Source organism: Cervus canadensis, chromosome 13 (genome assembly GCF_019320065.1).
Source record: "Cervus canadensis isolate Bull #8, Minnesota chromosome 13, ASM1932006v1, whole genome shotgun sequence".
Classification (NCBI taxonomy): Eukaryota; Metazoa; Chordata; class Mammalia; order Artiodactyla; family Cervidae; genus Cervus; species Cervus canadensis.
This window is the reverse complement of record NC_057398.1, coordinates 28,842,719-28,862,742: the sequence shown is the minus strand read 5'-3', so window position 1 is coordinate 28,862,742 and position 20,024 is coordinate 28,842,719. Positions and strand designations below refer to the sequence as shown.

At 44.8% G+C, this 20,024-nt stretch overlaps 1 protein-coding gene across 3 annotated transcripts in view; it reads left to right on the top strand.

Moving 5' to 3' along the window:
- The window catches only part of GNB1 (G protein subunit beta 1), a 75,916-nt gene that overhangs the window by 25,605 nt on the left and 30,287 nt on the right, over nt 1-20,024 (top strand). Inside the window, exon 2 of one of the 3 annotated variants that reach the window (XM_043484517.1) lies at nt 17,767-17,815. The exons of 1 other annotated variant lie outside the window; for it this stretch is intronic. The gene's annotated coding sequence lies outside the window, so the exon portion shown is untranslated. Of the gene's footprint in view, nt 1-17,749; nt 17,816-20,024 lie in introns of those variants that run through there. One more of the 3 variants, XM_043484519.1, reaches the window with a different exon arrangement.

Here is a 20,024-nt window from a genome sequence, read left to right as displayed (position 1 = left end):
CGTGAGCACTGTGGATCCAGTCACAAGAAAGGCATTTGGATCTCCTCAGGGGGCATTTGGTAGAGCGTTTAGTTATCTCTGTCAAGTGTCCGTGTGTGTGCTCTGGCGGCCAGCAGCCCCCACCTCCTTTCCAAGGTAGCAGGCACTCGGGCGGCACCTGTCTGGATTTGCCCATGTGCTCTCACGGAGGCAGGGGTCTGACTCCATCATGTGCTCGTGAAGTTGCTCCATGGTGGTAGCTTACCTGGTAACGCCCCCCCTGCCGTGCTGCCGCCTCTGCTGCCCTCAGCTTGTCGGGAGCCTGCAGTCTGCTCTGCTCACCCGTGGCAGGGAGGGACATTTGGGGTTGTTGAAACTTGTGGGGGGCGCGGCCCAGCACCCTGCAGGCCCAGGACACCTCAGCCAGGTGAGGCCTGGCGTGGGGCTGGTGCATGGCAGGGCTGTTGGGGCGCTGTGTGGCCTTGGGCGTCCCCTGCCCGTGTATTTCTGCAAATCTGTTTCCTCCACTGAGCTCTCCTTAGATTCTTCCTCTCTCTGCTAGGCACATTCCATCAACTTCCAGAAAAACAAAGTTTTTCTTTACAACAGTGGGTAGTGAACCAGGGAGAGGGCTCAGCACCTTACTGCCTTCTGTCCCCCCGGGCCTCTTCGAGGAACACTGCACTTCTGAGCAAAGAGCCAGCCCTGCTAAGGTCACCTCCCCCACACAAAGGCCTGGCTCTGGGGGTGCTACCAGAAGGGGGCCACGGGTTCCAGCTGTCACCTGGTGGAGGACGTGCTCCTTACTGCCAGCCAGGCCCTGTGTGCCTCCTCTCCTAGTGCACACGCCACTGTATTTTAAAACAAAAGTAAATATATCATGAAGTAGAGTGCAAAATTTACATCACTTCCCCCCCATTACCACTAAATACTTCAGTGCATATGTTCTGAGAACACAGACATATTTTTATATAAGCACAGTTCAGCTATTAATATCAGTAAGTTGAACACTGAGAGCTGTCTACTTTCTCCACATTTCTTTGGTTGTCCCCGTACTGTCTTTACATCTGTTCCTCCCTGTCTGGCTCTAGTTAGTCAGGGAACACGTGTTGCATCTAGAGGTCAGGTCTGTTCTTTTTTAATCAGAAACAGCCTGCCTTTGTTGTTCTTTTCCTTGACATTTTAAAGAGTGCAGGCTGGCTGTCCTGGAGAATGACCCTTCTTTGGGTCTGTCTGGGCTTTCTCAGGGTTAGATTTAGATTTTGTGTTTGGGGCAGGATACCACACAAGTACTGCATCCTGGGCCTTCTCTGGTGAGTGTTTCTGATGCTCTCTGTGCCACTTGGAGGGTCTGGCCCGAACCCCATCTCCTGGTCCCTCAGCACCAGCTCCCTGCAGGGATGGCAGGTCACCGTGAGCACCTGCCCTCAGGGCTGTGTGTGCATCCCTCAGGATACATGTCCCAGCTGCCCTGGGATGTACCCTCCAGTAATCAGTTACTGAGTTCCTCTTGAGTGTTGTTCCGGGAACACAAAGATTAGGAAGTCACTTCTTGACTCTTGGTGAATTTATGGTTATTGTCCAGTTTTACAGCCCATACCTAGAGCAGGGGGACGGAGAGCCAGGTGAGGCTCTGGGTGGAGGTGGGACCCACAGTGGTGGTTTGTGGGGCACCCTTCCCTGCTGCTCTGCCTCCCCTCCCTCTCATCCCTTCCACTTTCCTCTGAGTCTTCATGAAGAGACTCCCCAGTTCATGGCACCTTTAGTGTCCCTGGGGTTTTCACAATGCCCCAGGCTAAAATAAATGCCTAAAAGTTTCCTTTATTGAGTCCTTCAGTTAAGTCACTTAGTCGTGTCCAACTCTTTGCGAACCTATGGACTGCAGCATGCCAGGCTTCCCTGTCCATCACCAACCCCCAGAACTTGCTCAAACTCATGTTTATCAAGTTGGAGATGCCACCCAACCATCTCATCCTCTGTCGTCCCCTTTTCCTCCTGCTTTCAATCTTTCCCAGCATCAGGGTCTTTTCCCGTGAGTCAGTTCTTTGCATCAGGTGGCCAGAGTATCAGAGCTTCAGCTTCAGCATCAGTCCTTCCAATGAACATTCAGGACTGATTTCCTTTAGGATTGATTGATTTGACCTCCTTGCAGTCCAGGGGACTCTCAAAAGTCTTCTCCAACACCACAGTTCAAAAGCATCAATTCTTTGGCCCTCAGCTTTCTTTATAGTCCAACTCTCACATCCATACGTGACTACTGGAAAAACCATAGCTTTGACTGTATGGACCTTTGTTGGTAAAGGAACATCTCTGCTTTTTTTTTTTTTTCATCTCTGCTTTTTAATATGCTAAGTTTGTCATAACTTTTCTTCCAAGGAGCAAGCGTCTTTTAATTTCATGGCTTTGCAGTCACCATCTACAGTGATGTTGTAGCCCAAGAAAATAAAATCTGTCACTTTTCCCATTGTTTCCCCATCTGTTTGCCATGAAGTGATGGGACTGGACGCCATGGTCTTAGTTTTTTGAATGTTGAGTTTTAAGCCAGCTTTTTCACTCTCCTCTTTTTCATCAAGAAGCTCTTTAGTTCCTCTTCGCTTTCTGCCATAAGGGTGGTGACATCTGCATATCTGAGGTTATTGATATTTCTCCCAGCAGTCTTGATTCCAGCTTGTGCTTCATCCAGCCCAGTATTTCCCATGATGTACTCTGCATGTAAGTTAAATAAGCAGGGTGACAGTATACAGCCTTGATGTACTCCTTTCCCAGTTTGGAACTAGTCTGTTGTTCCATGTCCGGTTCTGTTACTTCTTGACCTGCATACAGGTTTCATAGCAGGCAGGTAAGGTGGTCTGGTATTCCCATCTCTTAAAAAACTTCCCACAGTTTGTTGTGGTCCACATAGTCAAAGGCTTTGGCATATTCAGTGAGGCAGAAGTAGATGTTTTTCTGGAGTTCTCTTTGTCAGTGATCCAGCAGATGTTGGTAATTTGATCTCTGCCTCCTCTGCCTTTTCTGTATCCAGCTTGAACATCTGGAAGTTCTCAGTTCATGTACTGTTGAGGCCTAGCTTGGAGAATTTTGAGCATTACTTTGCTAGCATGTGAGATGAATGCAATTGTGCGGTAGTTTAAAGATTCTGTGGCATTGCCTTTCTTTGGGATTGGAATGAAAACTGACCTTGTCGAGTCTGGTGGCTGCTTCTGAGTTTTTCACATTTGCTGGCATATTGAGTACAGCACTTTTACAGCATCATGTTTAGGATTTCAAATAGCTCAATTAGAATTCAGTCACCTCCACCAGCTTTGTTTGTGGTAATGCTTCCTAGGGCCCACTTCACCCTCCAGGATGTCCAGCTCTAGGTTACCACATCGTTGTGGTTATTCAGGTCATTAAGGTCTTTTTTCTGTGGTTCTTTGTATTCTTGCCAGTTTTTCTTAATATCTTCTGCTTCTGTTAGTTCCAAAATGTTTCTGTCCTTTATTGAGCCCATCTTTGCATGAAGTGTTCCCTTGGTATCTTTAATTTTCTTGAAGATCTCTAGTCTTTCCCATTCTGTTGTTTTTGTCTATTTCTTTGCACTGAGACCTTAGGTTCATTATAAGTATTTATGTCTTAAGAACTTATAGCCCTTAAAAAAAAAAAAAAAAGAACTTATAGCCCTTTGAGAATGTAATACCCATAAATTGGAGGAAACTTTTTTATTTTATTCTTAACCATAAGAAAGCTGAGCACTGAAGAATTGATGCTTTTGAATTGTGATGCTGGAGAAGACTCTTTATAGAGTCTTGGACTTCAAGGAAATCAGAGCAGTCAATCCTAAAGGAAATAACCCTGAATATTCATTGGAAGGACTGATGCTGAAGCTGAAGCTCCAATACTTCGGCCACCTGACTTGAAGAGCTGACTCGCTGGGCAGTAGGAGAAGGGGCGACAGAGGACAAATGGTTGGGTGGCATCACTGACTATCAGTGGACATGAGTTTAAGCAAACTCTGGGAGATGGTGAAGTACAGGGAAGCCTGGCATGCTGCAGTCCATGGGGTTGCAAAGAGACACGACTTAGCAGGTGAACAGCAACTACAAACCATTGTTGTTAGCCAATGGGCAGTATAGCTTCTCACACTCAGAATGTGCCAGGAAAAAAAAAAAAAAAAAACGTGCCCGGACATGACTGTCTTTGTTTCCTGGTTCTTGGATTCTTGGGCAGTGCTGTTTTCTCTAAGCAGCCGCGGAAACCCCGCTTTATAAGGATATGACGTCATCAGAAAGGCTGTAGCACCACCTGCTGTTGGAACTGTGTACCGTCTCGAGCTAGCTGCTTCCGTGCTGTCTGTCACCTCTCAGGTTACTCTGTGCTCGTCTCAACTTCAAACTGTCTTACAACCTGGGAGTTTGCTGCATCTTTCCATGCAGTTTGAGTACTGTGGTTTTAATAGCTCACAGTCGGCTTGAACTAATCCCTGCAGATTTGGGACTCGGGGGCTTCCAGGAGAAGGGGCTTACCCCCTGGAGGAGCCAGGTGAAGGTGGAAAGCGGGACCTTTTCCTGTCCAGGAATCAAATTTCAGTCATTCTGGACTGTCTTTCCCCAGAGGGGAAGTTGAAGGACCCGCAGGAAAACTAGTGGTGTCAAATATAAAGAGGTTTTTTTTTTTTTTTTTTTTTTTATAAAGAGGTTTTACTGGCATTTATAGTGTGTGTTTTATGGAAAAAGTGAAATTTATCATCTAAGGAACTTAAAAATCGACCTTCGGTAGCCTGTAATTTTTCTTGACAATTGTGACAAATGAACTGAAAACATAAATGACTTACCAAGATAACAGTGGCTGTCTTTGTTAGATGCCCTGATTCTGGCCATGGCCCTTTGTCCTGTTCTTGACATGTAAGTGGTAAGACGGTGGGGACAGCCATGAGTGCTTTAAAGAAAAATTATATTAGAGAGATTCTGCAGATTTTTTTTTTCTTTTAGGGCTTCATGTGTTGACTAAGTTTTTGAGAACTGAATTATTACTTGCTGTATCTATTTGGGTTTATGTATGATGCTTTATGACTCCTCTTTGCCAACTAGTTAAATGGTACCAGAGAGAAGAGTTACAGCTTACAGATGTAACATACAGCAAGTTACATACAGATGTAACTTGCAGGGAGAAGCGTATTACTGTATTAAAGACACTAGTCTTTTTTTGTCCAACCTGTGTTCTTTTCTAGGGACCTACCCCATCTCAGGGGCAGCCATCCCCTCCTGGGTTGCAGTCAGCTTTGGCCCACACACACGTTAAGACAGAGGGTGAAAGATAGGGAAAGTGCCCCCAGCCAAATTTCAGAAGGATTGCCAGGAGCCAGTCACTGGGCGCTGCATCCTGTTTTCTCGTGTCCAGTGCCACACCCTGAGGCTGTTGTGCTTGTCCTGGGACCTGTCGGATTCCTCCATTGCCCATGGGAATTTTCTCTTTTTGGCAAACAAAAGAGCCTTGACTAGACCAGTTAAACCTTCTGGTGGGTTGAGGGTAGGGGAAGTCAAGTCATTCTTTCGTATCTAGAAGTAATCATTTCCTAAAAGATGTAGTCCTTAGTAATGTCAGAGTTCTTTTTTTTCTTTATGTCCCCCCACCATTGACAAATGGCACAGGTAATTGGACAGTGTATTTATTTATCCAGTGACAATATACGTAGTTGATAATATGAAGTAGATAGTAAATAGATGGGGAAACAATGGAAACAGTGAGAGACTTTATTTTGGGGAGTTCCAAAATCACTGTAGATGGTAACTGCAGCCATGAAAGTAAAAGACGCTTGCTCCTTGGAAGAAAAGCTATGACCAACCTAGTCAGCATATGAAAAAGCAGAGACATTACTTTGCCAACAAAGGTCCATCTGGTCAAAGCTGTGGTTTTTCCAGTAGTCACGTATGGATGTGAGAGTTGGACTATAAAGAAAGCTGAGGGCCAAAGAATTGATGCTTTTGAACTGTGGTGTTGGAGAAGACTCTTGCGAGTCCCTTGGAATGCAAGGAGATCCAACCAGTCCATCCTGAAGGAAATCAGTCCTGAATATTCATTGGAAGGACTGACACTGAAGCTGAAACTCCAGTACTTTGGCCACCTGATGGGAAGAACTGACTCATTGTAAGAGATCCTGATGCTGGGAAAGATTGAAAGCAGGAGGAGAAGGGGACGACAGAGGATGAGACGGTTGGATAGCGTCACTGACTTGATTGACATGAGTTTGAGCAAGCTCTGGGAGTTGATGATGGACAGGGAAGCCTGGCATGCTGCAGTCCAAGGGGTCGCAAAGAGTTGACAACTGAGTGACTGAACTGATAATATATGAAAATACGAAATGATTAAAAGTCAGAATATGCTGTTCATGTAACGTGGTTTTCTTGAATGTCTTCATTGTGTCATTGTTTTCCAGGACACATCCCTCAGAAGGTTCAACAGTATGTGAATCTTTTCCCTTTCCTTTCTGAATTAATGTGATTTTTCTTTCTTTAAAATATAACTTAAAAAAAAATAAAATATAATATAACTTTATTTTATTTTTGACTGTCCTGGGTCTTCTTGCTGTGCAGTCTTTTCTCTAGTTGCAGAGAGTGGGGCCCCCTCTTGGTTGCAATATACAGCCTTCTCATTGCAGTGGCTTCTTGTTTTGGAGCAGGGGCTCTAGGGTGCACGGGCTTCAGTAGTTGCAGCACGTGGGCTTGGTAGTTGCGGCTCCTGGGCTCCAGAGCACAGGCTCAGTAGTTGTGGTGTACAGGCTTAGTTGCTCCGCATCATGTGGGATCTTCCCAGATCAGGGATCGAACCCATGTCCCCTCATTGGCAGGTGGATTCTTTACCACCAGGGAAGCCCCAGTGTTATTTTTGGCTTTAAAAGAAAAATAACTGTCAGAATTTACATTCTTAATCATCCCTTGTTTCACCAAATTGTTAATTACTACATTAGTATGATTGGGAGGAGGAAATACCGTCCACTAAAGAAAAAAGTGAAGAAATGTTAAAATATTTGGGAGGCCCCTTGATGCTAGACTCTTTGGCATCAAGAGTAGGGTGAAGAGTCCGATGACTGCGCCCCTGTGCCAGGCTATGCGTGTGCGGATACTTTTCCTCTCAGGTCTCTGAAATTATGTGTCCTCACTTAACTCTTGTAGGTCAGGAGCTCACAGCATCTAGTTCTGTGCAAAGATCTGCCCTCGTCCTTCTGTCATGGCCAGGGAAATGCCAGCTTCTCTCCAAGGAGTGCTTTCCTTACCCTGGACATAAGCACAGTGGCCGAGTGTTTATTACTCCTGTGAGGGGAGGGGAGTTATTTATGTCATATACTTGTTAATCTTTCCTAATAAATGAGTAACTTGGATGGAACTTTGATTTTTATACCTTGGTTTTCTTATATTCAGTAAGCTTCTTGGTGAATTCCTACGACTAATGATTCTTTGATCAAAGAGTATTTGAGTATTTGCTTCCTTAAAGTTTAATTAGGAAGGAAAGTCTGGGACCAAAATGATATGTGTATGATGTGTATAGATCCTTCTTGAAACAGACTTTTGATGCCCATTTCTTTGCTGTGTTTCCACTTCTTTTCTGTGATCCCCTTCTCCCTCCCTACCCTTTTTCTCCTTTTTTTTGATGACTGAACTTTTTTGTACCAACAAGTTTGCATTTAAGAGAGGGATGGCAATTGGAGTACATTCAGGAGTGGGGAAAACAAAGTTACTGTGTCTGTTCCTGTCTGCGTCCATCAGGGTTTAGTTTACGCAGGTGAGAGCCTTAAGTGCGGGAGCAGGTCGGTGTGTGGACCCCTGCTTCAGTGCCTGGCACCAGGCAGAAATATGTTGAGTGTGTGAATGAAGGCTCATAGACCATTCATTGCTGGAGGTTCTGTAACCAGTTTACAGCTTCTGTCCTGCTTCAGTGCTGCTGGACAGTGTGGCTGTGTTTTCAAACTGGAAGTCCAGGCACAGCTAGGGGCTCCTGTGGGCTCGGTCCTGCTCCCTCAGTAAAACAAGCCACACGACTCCGTGGGTTCCCAGTCAAGTGACAGTTGTGTTTGCCGTGCACTGTAAGTGTGCACCAAGTGTGCAATAGCGTGCTCTCTAAACAGCTGTGCAGACCTGAAATGAGAAACACTTCACTGCTAAAGAGTGCTGACCATTGTTTGAGCCTTCAGTGAGTCAAATTAGTAACAGCAGGGATCACTGATAACCATGACAGATACAGTAATAATTAAGAGGTTTGAAATATTTCAAGAATTCCAAAATGTGACACAGAGACACAAAGTGAGCAAATGCTGTTGGAAAAAATGGCGCCAATGGACTTGCTCAACACGGGCGAGCCTGCCACAGCCCTTCAGTTTGTAAAAAAAATGCAGTATCTCCAAGTGCAGTCAAGCAGTCTGCCTGTATGTGCTCCTGCCTCAGTCTGTCCTGAACCCGCGCCCGCACAGGGCTGGGTTTGCAGAATGCGTTTCTGACAGAGACCACGTGATCCATACAGACATCAGCTAAACTGTACAGTGCAGAGCACTGCCAGCTTCTGAACCGCCTGAAGGCACAGAGTTTGTTCTTGCTCCCTTCCAGGTCCCCTTATAAGTCCCAGTGGCTTCAGAGACACTTCAACTCAGAGTGCCTTCCATGTTTCCATTTTTATAGGAAATATGTTCATGTCTTCAGCCTGTAAGTTTTGGAAGCAGGTCCCTATTCTTGAATGTGGGGGAATATTTTACTTTTTAAAATTTGTCTCTAATAACTCTTCAAGGGAAGAATACACTCATGTTTCTCAGGTTTCTTTGTGAGGGACTAATGGTCAGGATCATGGTTCAAATCTGGCAGAGAGACCCAAGTTCACCTGGAGCGTTTGTGTCCATGTGTTTGGCCGTCCTCAGACTCAGTGAATCCGAGTCCTGGGGAAGGTGCCCAGATGTGTGGTGGGTAAGGTACAAGTCCTTTCAACTTTCTTCCATAGGAGGAGTCAGATGTCAGAGCTCTCCTTTAGAAAGTTAAATCAGGTGATGCTGAATAAGATGGTTGGAGAGAAAAAGAGGTGGCTGGGGAGTGAGTTAATAGTAGGCTCCGTGAAAACTGAGCTGGAAGGAGGCCAGCAGTGGGAGTGAGTCCAGGGTGGGAGAAAGGGAGATTGGTGGGATTGGGTGGCAGCTTGGGGTAGAGTTTTCTGTGCTGAAGAGGGTGGAGAATGGACTGTCGGGGGGTTTGGAAAGGCAAGCCTGTGATTGTGATGGGATTGAGCCTGAGAGTGCAGGACCTAGGGTGCAGCCAGGAAAGGGCGCAGCAGGAAGAGCAGGGTCCCCTCACCTGGTGTTCAGGGAGCAGGAGGTGACTGGCACGCCAGGTGTTGCTCGTACAAAAGTAAGGGGACCAAGGTCCGCGGTTGCCATTACCCAGGTGGGAGGCATGGGTTATGTGATTGGAGGCTAGGACAGGTGGGAATTTCAGAGACACTTTTGGTGAAGCCATAAAATGAGGGAAGAGGTCATGGCCTGACTTGCTAGCACTTAGGGAGTGGCTACCCTGGTGCTGGTGTGGGGTGATGTCCAGGCATTTTTACTAGAGGCACTTGATTGGAAGAAACAAACCAGCTGAAGTCAAGATTAAGAAAAGCAAGAAGAATTAATTATAAGTCTGGAATGCAGAAGCCCTGGGACAGGACAGGAGCCGTGGGGAGTGTGCCCCTCCTGTGTGTCCATGTTGCTCGTCTTTTTGCTGCTTAGTCCAAGCTGTGGTGGGTGGGCTGCCACAGGCCTCAAGTTCATGTCTCACTTGCTGCTTCTATTTCCACAGCATCAGGGGACACAGTTTGGTCTGACATTGGCTGGAGGGTACTTGTCCTTGGTGTGGTCAGCTCTGACTGGGGTGACGGGGAGCCTGGGACAGTCCTGAGACCAGGTTTTGGAGGAGGAGCAGTTAGGGCAGCTCTTAGGAACTCGGTTTGTAAGCTGACAGGCCCCTTCCCTCTAGAACAGCCATGAACGCTTGGCACCATCCAAGGTACTGCCTCTTGGGGTCAGCACGGCAGTGGTCAGAGAACTGGACGAGCCAGGTGGCTGGGGAGCGTGGTGGTCAGGGAGGTGTGATCAGCTCTGTCTCGAGATCGAGTGCTGTTTCCTGGCAGAGGGGAAGAGAGGGCAAGGACATTCTGAGCAGAGGAACACATTTAATTTTTTATCTGATTTTCTTTTAAAAATTGCACACAGACTTGTTTTTAAATGACAGTAAGTATTGTGTCAGGGTAAGCCCCCGGGCTCAAATCCAGGTGCCGGGTGTCATACCAGCTCTGCCCTTTGGTCTTAGCTTTGAGCCCAGTTACTGACCTTCCTCTGCCTTAGGTATCTTTTCTGTAATTTTGTAGAATTGAAATGCCAAGGAAGGATGATAGCAGTACGCACTTGTTAGACCCAGTGTTGCTGTTGGGAAGTAAGATGCAGCTGACTCTTGATCTGTGTAGCACATTTGTTCCATCTGGAAACTTTGAGGGTCCTGCCTCTGGTGTTCTGAAACATGATGTATCTTGATAGTGGTGTCTTTTCATTCATTATGCTTGGCCCATGGTGCATCTTTTCCACCTGGAGATTGAGATAGTTCCAGGAGGAAATGATCAATGCCAGGAAGAGTGGTGGTGTAGTTGTGCTCCGAGCATATTGCTGTTTTCATTCATTTTCCCACACTGATGTATCCCTGGCTATATATTTCCATAGCTCGTCCTCCAAGAATGTGTTAAATGCTCCGTAGTTACTGCTCTGCTTGATGGTAAAGTTACTCTTTTATTGCAAACATTTGAGCTATTCTCCTAGGCAGACCTAAATTGGGAGAAAGTTGGAGCTCTTTGCAGGTCATATTGCACAGGTTACCACCCTTCTGCAAAAAATAAGTACTTTCCCTCATAACTTTTGCCCAAGAGATTTATTGTCACATGTGGAAACCACATGCATGGTTTTGAAGTGTGACTTTTTTTTAAAGCTTTTAATGAACGCAAGAAAATACAGGATAATTTAAAAAACAACTGAACTTGGTTAGAAGTTTTTTATTTGACAGCTGAAGTTAGCCAGAACTGTTTCTGGTTGGAGCATCACAGGCATTCCTGGGCGCCACTTGCACCTTCACATGGAGCTGGCTCACCCCAGACTCTGATGGTGGGAATGGCAGGCCAACGCGTTCTTTCATTTTCACACTGCTCAAGAATGATGGTGCGGACATGAGACTCCTGACATGTCACTGTACCACGTCACCACGACGTGTGGCTTGGTAGTGTTCTACAGGCTGGTCAGACTTGCAAAGGACCCAGCGGTTGGAGCTGTCAGGGGCTTTACAGTGGAGTTAAACTAGCGACCAGTAACATAACACTGTCTGGAAAGTCCCCAAATATTTGTAAATTCAACAAAGATTACATCATAAGGGAAACTTGAAAGTATTTTAATTTGATTGAAAGCAAAAACAGAGCATAACAGCATTTGTGGAGCATAGTGAAAGCAGTGCTTATAGGGAAATATAAAGAATTAAATGCTGACTACAGAAAACAGTGGTCTTACCGGTCTAAACTTCTACTGTAAGAAGCTAAAAGAAGAGCAGATTGATTTTAAAACAAGCAGGAGGAGGACAATAATGACAAGAGCAGAATTATGTGGAACTGAATGTAGAAACACAGTAGAGAAAATCAGTGAAACTGAATATTGGTTCTTTGAAAAAATCAAATTGATAAACCTCTAGCCAGCCTGAGAAAAATAGCACTTAAAACACTGTTAAAATGAAGAAAAATTAATTAATGAAATATGAAAAACTAAAAGTTAAGTATTAATTCATGCTTTTAAAAATGTACTCTTAAAATGCATTGATTGAGCTGTTAAATCATGAACGTATTATTGTGCCAAGTTTTCCAGCTACTACAGAAGCTCTTTCTTACTATATTGGTCAGTGAAAAAAAATTTTTCTTTTTAATCTTTAATTATAAAATGTTATCTTCTGACTTTATCTTCAAGTAATCTCATCTTTTATTTGATCACTGCAAGGGTGTGTTTTTAAATCTATGTTTGCTGTCGGTTGGCCATACTATTTCCCTCCCCTAGCTTTTTTTTTTTTTTAAATGTTATTTTTATTCATTTATTTTTGGCTGTGTTGGGTCTTTGTTGCTGCGCAGGCTTTTCTGTAGTGGCAAGTGGACTATCTAGTTGCAGTGCTCCGGCTTCTCATCGCAGTGGCTTCTCTTGCTGCATAGCATGGGCTCTAGGGCGCAGGCTTCAGCAGTTGTGGCACACGGGCTTAGTTGCCCTGAGGTGTGTGGGATCATCCTGCACCAGGGATTGAACTTGCATTGGCAGGTAAAATCTTGACCACTGAGACACCTAGTTTTATTTATTTGTTTAACAGTTGAAGGAGAGTTTTTATTTTTGCATCCCGCTAAATATTGGGGAGGGAGTTTAAGCTGATCACTTGAGCACTCTATGTATTAGTTGCACAGTCATGTCTGAACTTTGCAACCCCATGAACGATAGCCCTCCAGGTTTCTCTGTCCATGGGGTTCTCCAGTCAAGAGTGCTGGAGTGGGTAGCCATTTTCTTCTCTAGGGGATCTTCCCAACCCAGGAATTGAACCCGGGTCTGTTGCTTTGCAGGCAGGTTCTTTACCATCTGGGCCACCAGGGAAGCCCTTGAATAATTCAAATACATGTTGATTAAATCCCTTGCTTGAAGTTTTTCTATAATAAATGTCGATTGTATTATACACCTAGTTTTGAATAACTTTTGAAGCTAAATGGAGCAGTGAACATTCTGTACTTTGACCAAGATTTAGTAATTTCTAACATTTTCTTTCTCTGTGTGCTTTCTGGTGAACCATTTGGTTGTTGTAGGTGTCATGATACTATATCTTTACAACTTCAGCCTGTCCCAAGAACAAGGATGTTCTTTTACACTTATCCCAAAATCTGAACATGGATTCAGTGATGCCAAATCCAGTCCACATTTAAATTTCCTGTTTTCTTCAGAATGTCTTCATGCCCTTTTTTAAATTCAGGGTTTAACCAAGTTCAAGTGTACATTTTGTTGTCATGTCTCCTGAGGGCTGCTACATTTTGTAGTCTCCTGTAAAAAGCTTTACCTCTTCTTCTTTCTGTCTTATTTATCTGTTATTTGAGTATTATTGTGTATGTGTGTGTTTCCAGTAAGATATATTCTGTTATAGTTATTATTCCTTTTTACCCTCAGACTTACTCCTAAATTTGTTTAGGGTACCTTCTTCACATTATCATTTCCCACTCTTAAGAACAGTTTTGCGCTAAAGAATTAATCAGAACTGAGAAGTTTACTTTGTCTCGTACAAGCGCCCAGTCCTTTTTGCAGAACTGTTAGGATTGGATTGTTCTGGAATTCAACCTTTTTCAGGTTTTAGAAAGATGAAGGTGTGTGTGTGTGTCAGATTTTCAGTGCCACCAGTAGGACTTAGACACCTCAGAGTTTGTGACAGAATACACGACTGTTCACATTGAGCAGGGTAAGGACTGATCATTGTCCTCATGCCTGCTCTGGCCAGGTATGGGTAACTCAGAACTGCAGAGAAGAAACCGGGCACCTGCATGCTCTTGCTGTCTTGGGGTTGTGTTGGATATAGGAGGAGTCATTCCCAGGACCTTCCCTTGATCTGAAATTTTAACATCATCAGTAAAAGAATTCTCTAGGTGTGTCTCTATAGAGGGTTTGGGTTTTAGATTTTGAAAAATACTGAAAAAAAACAAACAATAGTCATACAATTACTAGTATTTGGTACTTAAAATCTCATGATGTACTAGAATATGTACAAAGAAGTTCATCACAGAGATATTTAATATTGCTAAATTAACAACTACACTGAATCAAAACATTGGCTTAGTTGATCTTATCAAGACTGTTTAAGTGCCTAATCTTTGACATAATAATAATAATTGCATTTCTGAAAATCTGCTCTGAGGATATTAGCCTAGTACACTTGGCAGTCGAGCACCTTGACTAAGGGAACCAGGTGTCTGTGGCCCTGAGAACGGCTGAGTACCCCGCCCCTCGCTTTTGTGCAGTGGCCTCTCTGCTCTGGACTGTGTTAGTCTGGTTGTGTTGGTCCTCTGCCTCCCGGGATAGTTTCTCATGCTTTCTCCTCCGCATTGTAGCAGGACCCAGGCAGGTGGCACACACATTGGTTTTGTTGCCTTGTGTTTTCAGTGTCTGGCAGACTGTCTCACATTACAGGCATGGAAATTATTTGAGTGAATGGATGTCCAAGGGATTTGACTTCCCAGACCAGAGCTGGGAGGGGTGTGGTGTGCAGCTGTCTGTCCCTGCGAGGGAGTGGTCTGGAAACTTCGTGCTGCATAGGTTTACATAGCTGGACCATCCATAGAGGACCAGAGGGAGGAACACAGGGCTCACACCCCTCTTCCTGGAGGTGCGCCACTCGTCAGAGGAAGACTGTCTGAAAGCAGTGTCAGGATCGGCGAAGCGTTGTTTATTTGGGGTATTAAAAATGTTTGGTTTGCTTGTAAAATTGACTTTACAGTTGTGTGGTTTACCCTGTTGAATCTATAATTTGAATTTTATTTTACATACTTTATATTTGACTAAAAGTTGATCTTTAAGTGTTGGAGCCTTTTTCTTGAAGTTTATGTTTGTATTTTCCTCCAACTTCTCTTTCTAACTGGATTGCTTTCTAAGAAGATTAAAGAAGAAATACTCAGCATGTGCTCATACCACCCCTTACCTCCCCTCTGTAGCCACACCCTCCTGGTGGGCTTCAGGGTAACTGGAGTGTCCGCACGCCCGCCTGCTGCCCAGGGGCCATGCTTCCTTCTGACTGTGCTGTTCGCTGCACACTCCCCTGTGAGCCAGTCAGCCAGGCTCAGTGGAGCAGTCTGAGGTGCTGGGCTCTGAGGGGTCCAAGGTGTGGCTCACCCGCCACTGTGCTTTTGCCTCTGGTCAGTGTGGTGGCTTCATAAAATGTAGACTTTGGGTTTTTAAATCCCTGTTTGTCTGATTCCCTGTAAAAGTGGTGCTTCTGGTTTAGGATCACGTAGTCATGTATGGATGTGAGAGTTGGACTATAAAGAAAGCTGAGGGCCAAAGAATTGATGCTTTTGAACTGTGGTGTTGGAGAAGACTCTTGAGAGTCCCTTAGACTGCAAGGAGATACAACCAGTCCATCCTAAAGGAGATCAGTCCTGAATATTCATTGGAAGGACTGACACTGAAGCTGAAACTCCAAAACTTTGGCCACCTGATGCGAAGAATTGACTCATTGGAAAAGACCCTGATGCTGGGAAAGATTGAAGGTGGGAGGAGAAGGGGACGACAGAGGATGAGATGGTTGGATGGCATCACCAATTCAATGGACATGAGTTTGAATAAGCTCTGGGAGTTGGTGATGGACAGGGAAGCCTGGCATGCCACAGTCCATGGGGTCACAAAGAGTTGGACATGACTGAGTGACTGAACTGAATATATACTGCTGTCTGAGACTGTGATCTTGTTCTTTCTACTGGGTTCTGTGGGCTGGGCAGTCAGAAGAAGACCCACAGTTGGGTCTTGTATTCAGCCAGAAATGAGTCTGGGCAGGACTCCCTGTGAATCTCGGGCAGTGGGGTGGGAATGGGAGGGGTTTGGAGGTGCTCTCAGCACCCTCTGTAGCTAGAGGGTAAATGCTCTTGGCTCCCACAGAATAGGCATCTTGAACTGTTTCATGCCTTGGGCCACAAGACAGTCTAGGCCTTTGAATTAGATCAGACTGTGATACATTTTTCTGACTTTTATACTTTTGTGTTCCTGTCTCTTGATGTGAAAAATCCCTGAAAGGACTTGCATTTGGAGATCCAGTTGAGGGCAGCAGTCACCTTGAAGGAGTGGCTGTCACCTGGGGCCAGTATTGCTCTCCTCATAGAATGACTAGTGGTGTCTGGAGATTGGGGATTGTCGCAGCTGGGGAAGGGGTGCTGGGCCCAGCCAATTGCTGAATACCTCCCAGGAGATGGGGCAGCCCCCACCACAAAGAACAAGCCAGTCTCAAAAGTCAGCTGTGCCAAGACTGGGTTCCCCTCTTTTAAATTTGATGTCTGGGTGAAGCCTTCAGTGCCCACTGCTCAGAGCTCTGCTCAGTAGGTTTGTGAGGGTGAGCCATAGTCTACCCTGTCTCCCTCTTATTCCATACTTGCTGGTTTGGGTTTTGTTTTTTTTTCTTTTCCCTCTCTCTGATCTTTTGGCCTCCAAGACATGTGGGACCTTTGTTCCCTCACCAGAGATCAACCCCTGCCTCCTGTATCCGCAGTGCGAAGTCTCCACCACTGGACCACCAGGGAAGTCCCTGGTTTTGTTTTCCATGCACCTTTAACAGCACTTTTTCCTCCTCCCATCCGAGGTAAAGTTCTTAAAACCATTTTGAAGTGGACTATCAGTGGCATTTTAGTAATTCACAGAGCTGTGCAGCTGCTGCATCTCCCTAACTCCAGAACACCTTCATCTTCTCAGGAGGAGCCTGTGTCCTTGTTATTGTTCATAGTCCCTGCAACCCCTGCCTTCTGTCTTCGTGGGTTTGCCTGTTTTGGGTGTTTCACATAAACAGAATCATACAGTATGTGACCTTTTGTGTCTGGCTTTTTGACATAGCATAATGTTTTCAAGGTGTTGTCCATGTATCAGCATTCATTCTGTTCTATGGACGAACAAGATTCCATTGTGTGGCTGGGCCTCATTTTGTTTATCTGTTCATCTGCCGATATTTGGGCTGTTGCCACCTTTTGGCAGTTGTGACTAGTGCTGCTGTGAACATTTATGTGTGGGGACTGAGTACCTATTTTCAGTTCTTTCAGGTGTATAACTACAAGTAGAATTGCTGGGTCGTGTGGTGGGTCTGTGATTAACTTTTTGAGGAATCCCCACACTGTTTCTTCCGTACTTTTATTGCCAGATAAGTAGTATGTGCTTGCTTATAACATATGCAGCATAATTTTACAATAAAACTATTTTGTTAAATAAATGCCTTAGAATTCACAGTTCAGCTGGGGGACATTTCAGCTTGTTGATGCCTGTTCCAACGCCTAGATTAGATGCATGTATGGGAGTTTCTAAACATAATAGTGAATTGATCACTAGGCAGGAGGTAACCTGCGAAACATCCCAAAGTGGCCCTTCCAGATAGAGTGTCATTTGGAGAGATTACCAGAGCATTTTAAAATGTATTGAAACTTAGTTTCTGGGAAAGAACAAGCACGTATTTCCAAAGAAATCTAGAATGAAATTTATTTTTGTGCTGGCTGCAGTATGATGAGAGGCAGGTCCAGAGGCTTATTGCCATGTCTTCTTCTCTGGCATCCTGGACAGGAGGTCCGTTTTGGACAGTACCGAGGCAGCTGGAGGGGTGGGCAGGGTGTCTGTCTAGGTGGACTTGCCAGCTCTGAGGGGACATTCACATAAGATCTTCTGGGGGAAGTTACTCTTAGAAGTGTGTTAAATTACAGTGATTTTTCTGTTTTTGTTGTTGCTGTAATTTTTCTGGTAATACCCCTTCCCCCTGATTCTTTCCAGTTTAATTCAAAGTGTTTTCCCTGAGGCATTTTTAAGTTGTTTTTTTTTTTTTTTTTTTAAAGAAATTGAGATCATCTTTCTTCTTCTGCACATTGAAGAACTTAATGATATTAATACAAAGTACTGTTCAGTGATTTGGGGAAAGAAATGGTGACAGGGAAGGGGTGAATTCATGGCTTCTTAAAGTGTATGGAATATTGTGTCTCACAACCTTAATCAATGCAAATACAGCCTTTTCTCTGTTGCAGACAATTTTACATGTTTGGGAGAACAGACCAGCAGCACTTCTGAATTAAGGTAATTTTGATATAATTTGATTTTATCAGTTTTTAAAGTAGAATGTTTACATTTCTTCAGGGTTTCTTCTTTTTAAGAACCGGGTTTTTGTTAGTTTTGCCCATCTTTAAACCAGTGTTGGTTTTCAGAATAGACTGATCCAGAGAAAGGTGTTTTCTTCCAAGGCTCCCTCCGTTGTTCAGCATGGAGGGGTAAGGTTCTGGAGATGATGGTCCACATTCTGGACAAGAGCAGTATTTCTCCAACTTCTTCCAGGAGAAAGCTGGAGAGCCCCTTTGTAATCAAGTCTTAGTTGGAGTACCAGCTGATGATACAGATTGAAGGTGAAGCCATGAAATCCAGAAAAAACTCCAGTATGTTTGTACGAGGTGGGAGAGAGAAAGCAAAAGTGTCCCAGTTGTCAGGGGTGACTAGGTGAGGGCATCTAGTTCTTTGTGTTTTTCTTCCGACTCTTTGTAAGTTGAAATAATTTAAAATTAGAAAGCAAGACTAAATTGAATGAGTTAGGTGCTCGGACAGTTGGGAATCCTTATATAAAAGGTGAACTTGACACCACAGACAGGAATTAACCCAAGATGAATCATAGAACTTAACGTAAAGCCTAATACTAGAAAACCTCTAAACGAAAACATAGAAAATCACTGAGACTTCAGGTTAAGCAAGGATTTCTTTTCCTTTTTTCTTTTTGGCCACCATGCAACTTGTGGGATCTTGGTTCCCCAGCCAGGGATCAGACCCTGTCCTCAGCAGTGAAAGTATGGAGTCCTAACCACTGTACTGCCGGGGAATTCTGAGGCAAGGATTTCTTAGTGACGTCAAAGACACAGTCCATTAAAGAGAACATTTTTAAATTGGACATGGTGACAAATTTTAAAATGCCTGCTCCTTCTAAGATACTTAAGAGAATGAAAAGACAAGCCACAGAAAATATTAACAGATCGCATGTCTTCTAGGTAACCTGTATCCAGAATAAGTAAAGCACTCTTAAAATTCATTATTAAGAAAACAAACAACCTAGTACAAAAGCAAGTGATTTGAGCAGACACTTCACCAGAGAATATAATGAGATAGCAGATGAGCACATGAAAAGATGGTCAGAATTATTAGCCATTGGGGAAATGCAAATTAAAACCACATCGAGACACCACTAACCACCTACGCCAGTGGCTAAAGCGGAGAAGACTACCCGCACCCAAGTGCTACTGAGGGTGTGCCGCATCAGGCTCCAGGGCACGGATGGTGGGCGTGGAAAATGGTGCAGCCGTGTGGAAAACAGCTCAGCAGTTCCCGAATATGTTGAGTACACGCTTGTTATATATGATCCCGCCGTTCCACTCCTGGTGCTTACCCAGGGGAGATGAGGGCAGGTGTCCATGTAGAGACCATGCTGAGGGCACACAGCCAGAGCACGGGAGGGTGCGTCCTGTGGGATTCACGTGTGTAAAGTGACAGAAAGCAGACTTGTGGTTGCTGGGGGTGGGGGCAGTTACAGAGGGGCACGGGAGGCGGGGTGTGGCCATGTTGGTTGTCTTCAGGGAGGTGTGGTTTCAGAGGTGTGTTAATCTTTCAGAATGTATCAAACTATCTGTTTTGTTGTGTTACTTACTTTCAAAAAATATTTTTTAAACTGGAAGGAACTGTTAGCATATGAGCTGATGAGCTGCCCCGGCCTCAGTCTGATGAGTCCCTGGTTGGTTACCCTGGCAGCCACTGTTATGCATAGTTCCACCTCTGTAGAGACCTATTTCACTGGCTGGGTAGGAAGTGCGGCAGGTGAAGGAAGAGGTGGTTTTCTGTTACTAAAGCGTTTCAGGTGGAAAATCCTGTTAACTGCTTTTGTAACAAGTTCTATTTAGTGAAACTTTGCTGTGGTTCAGTCAGGTGTTAAAGACCTTTTGTGGATCCTCATTGAGTCCTTGTGGCCTGTGAGGTAGGGATTGTTTGTGTCTCCATTTTCAGACCAAAAGCCAGACTCAGAGGGGTTACACCTGCTGACGAGTGTCAGGCCTGGGGGATGAATGTGCAACCCCTGCCACGTGCGGCCGCACTGCCTCCACCAGCAAGGCCTGCTAAGGCACGTGGGACACCCAGTGGAGTTCATCGTAGTTTGCCAGAAGTGAGTGTAAAGACAGATTATCTGCACAGTGGTGTGCATGTGGCACGGTGGAGAGCAGTCTTCCCCCAGCTTGAGGGTGGCAGCCTCTCAGAG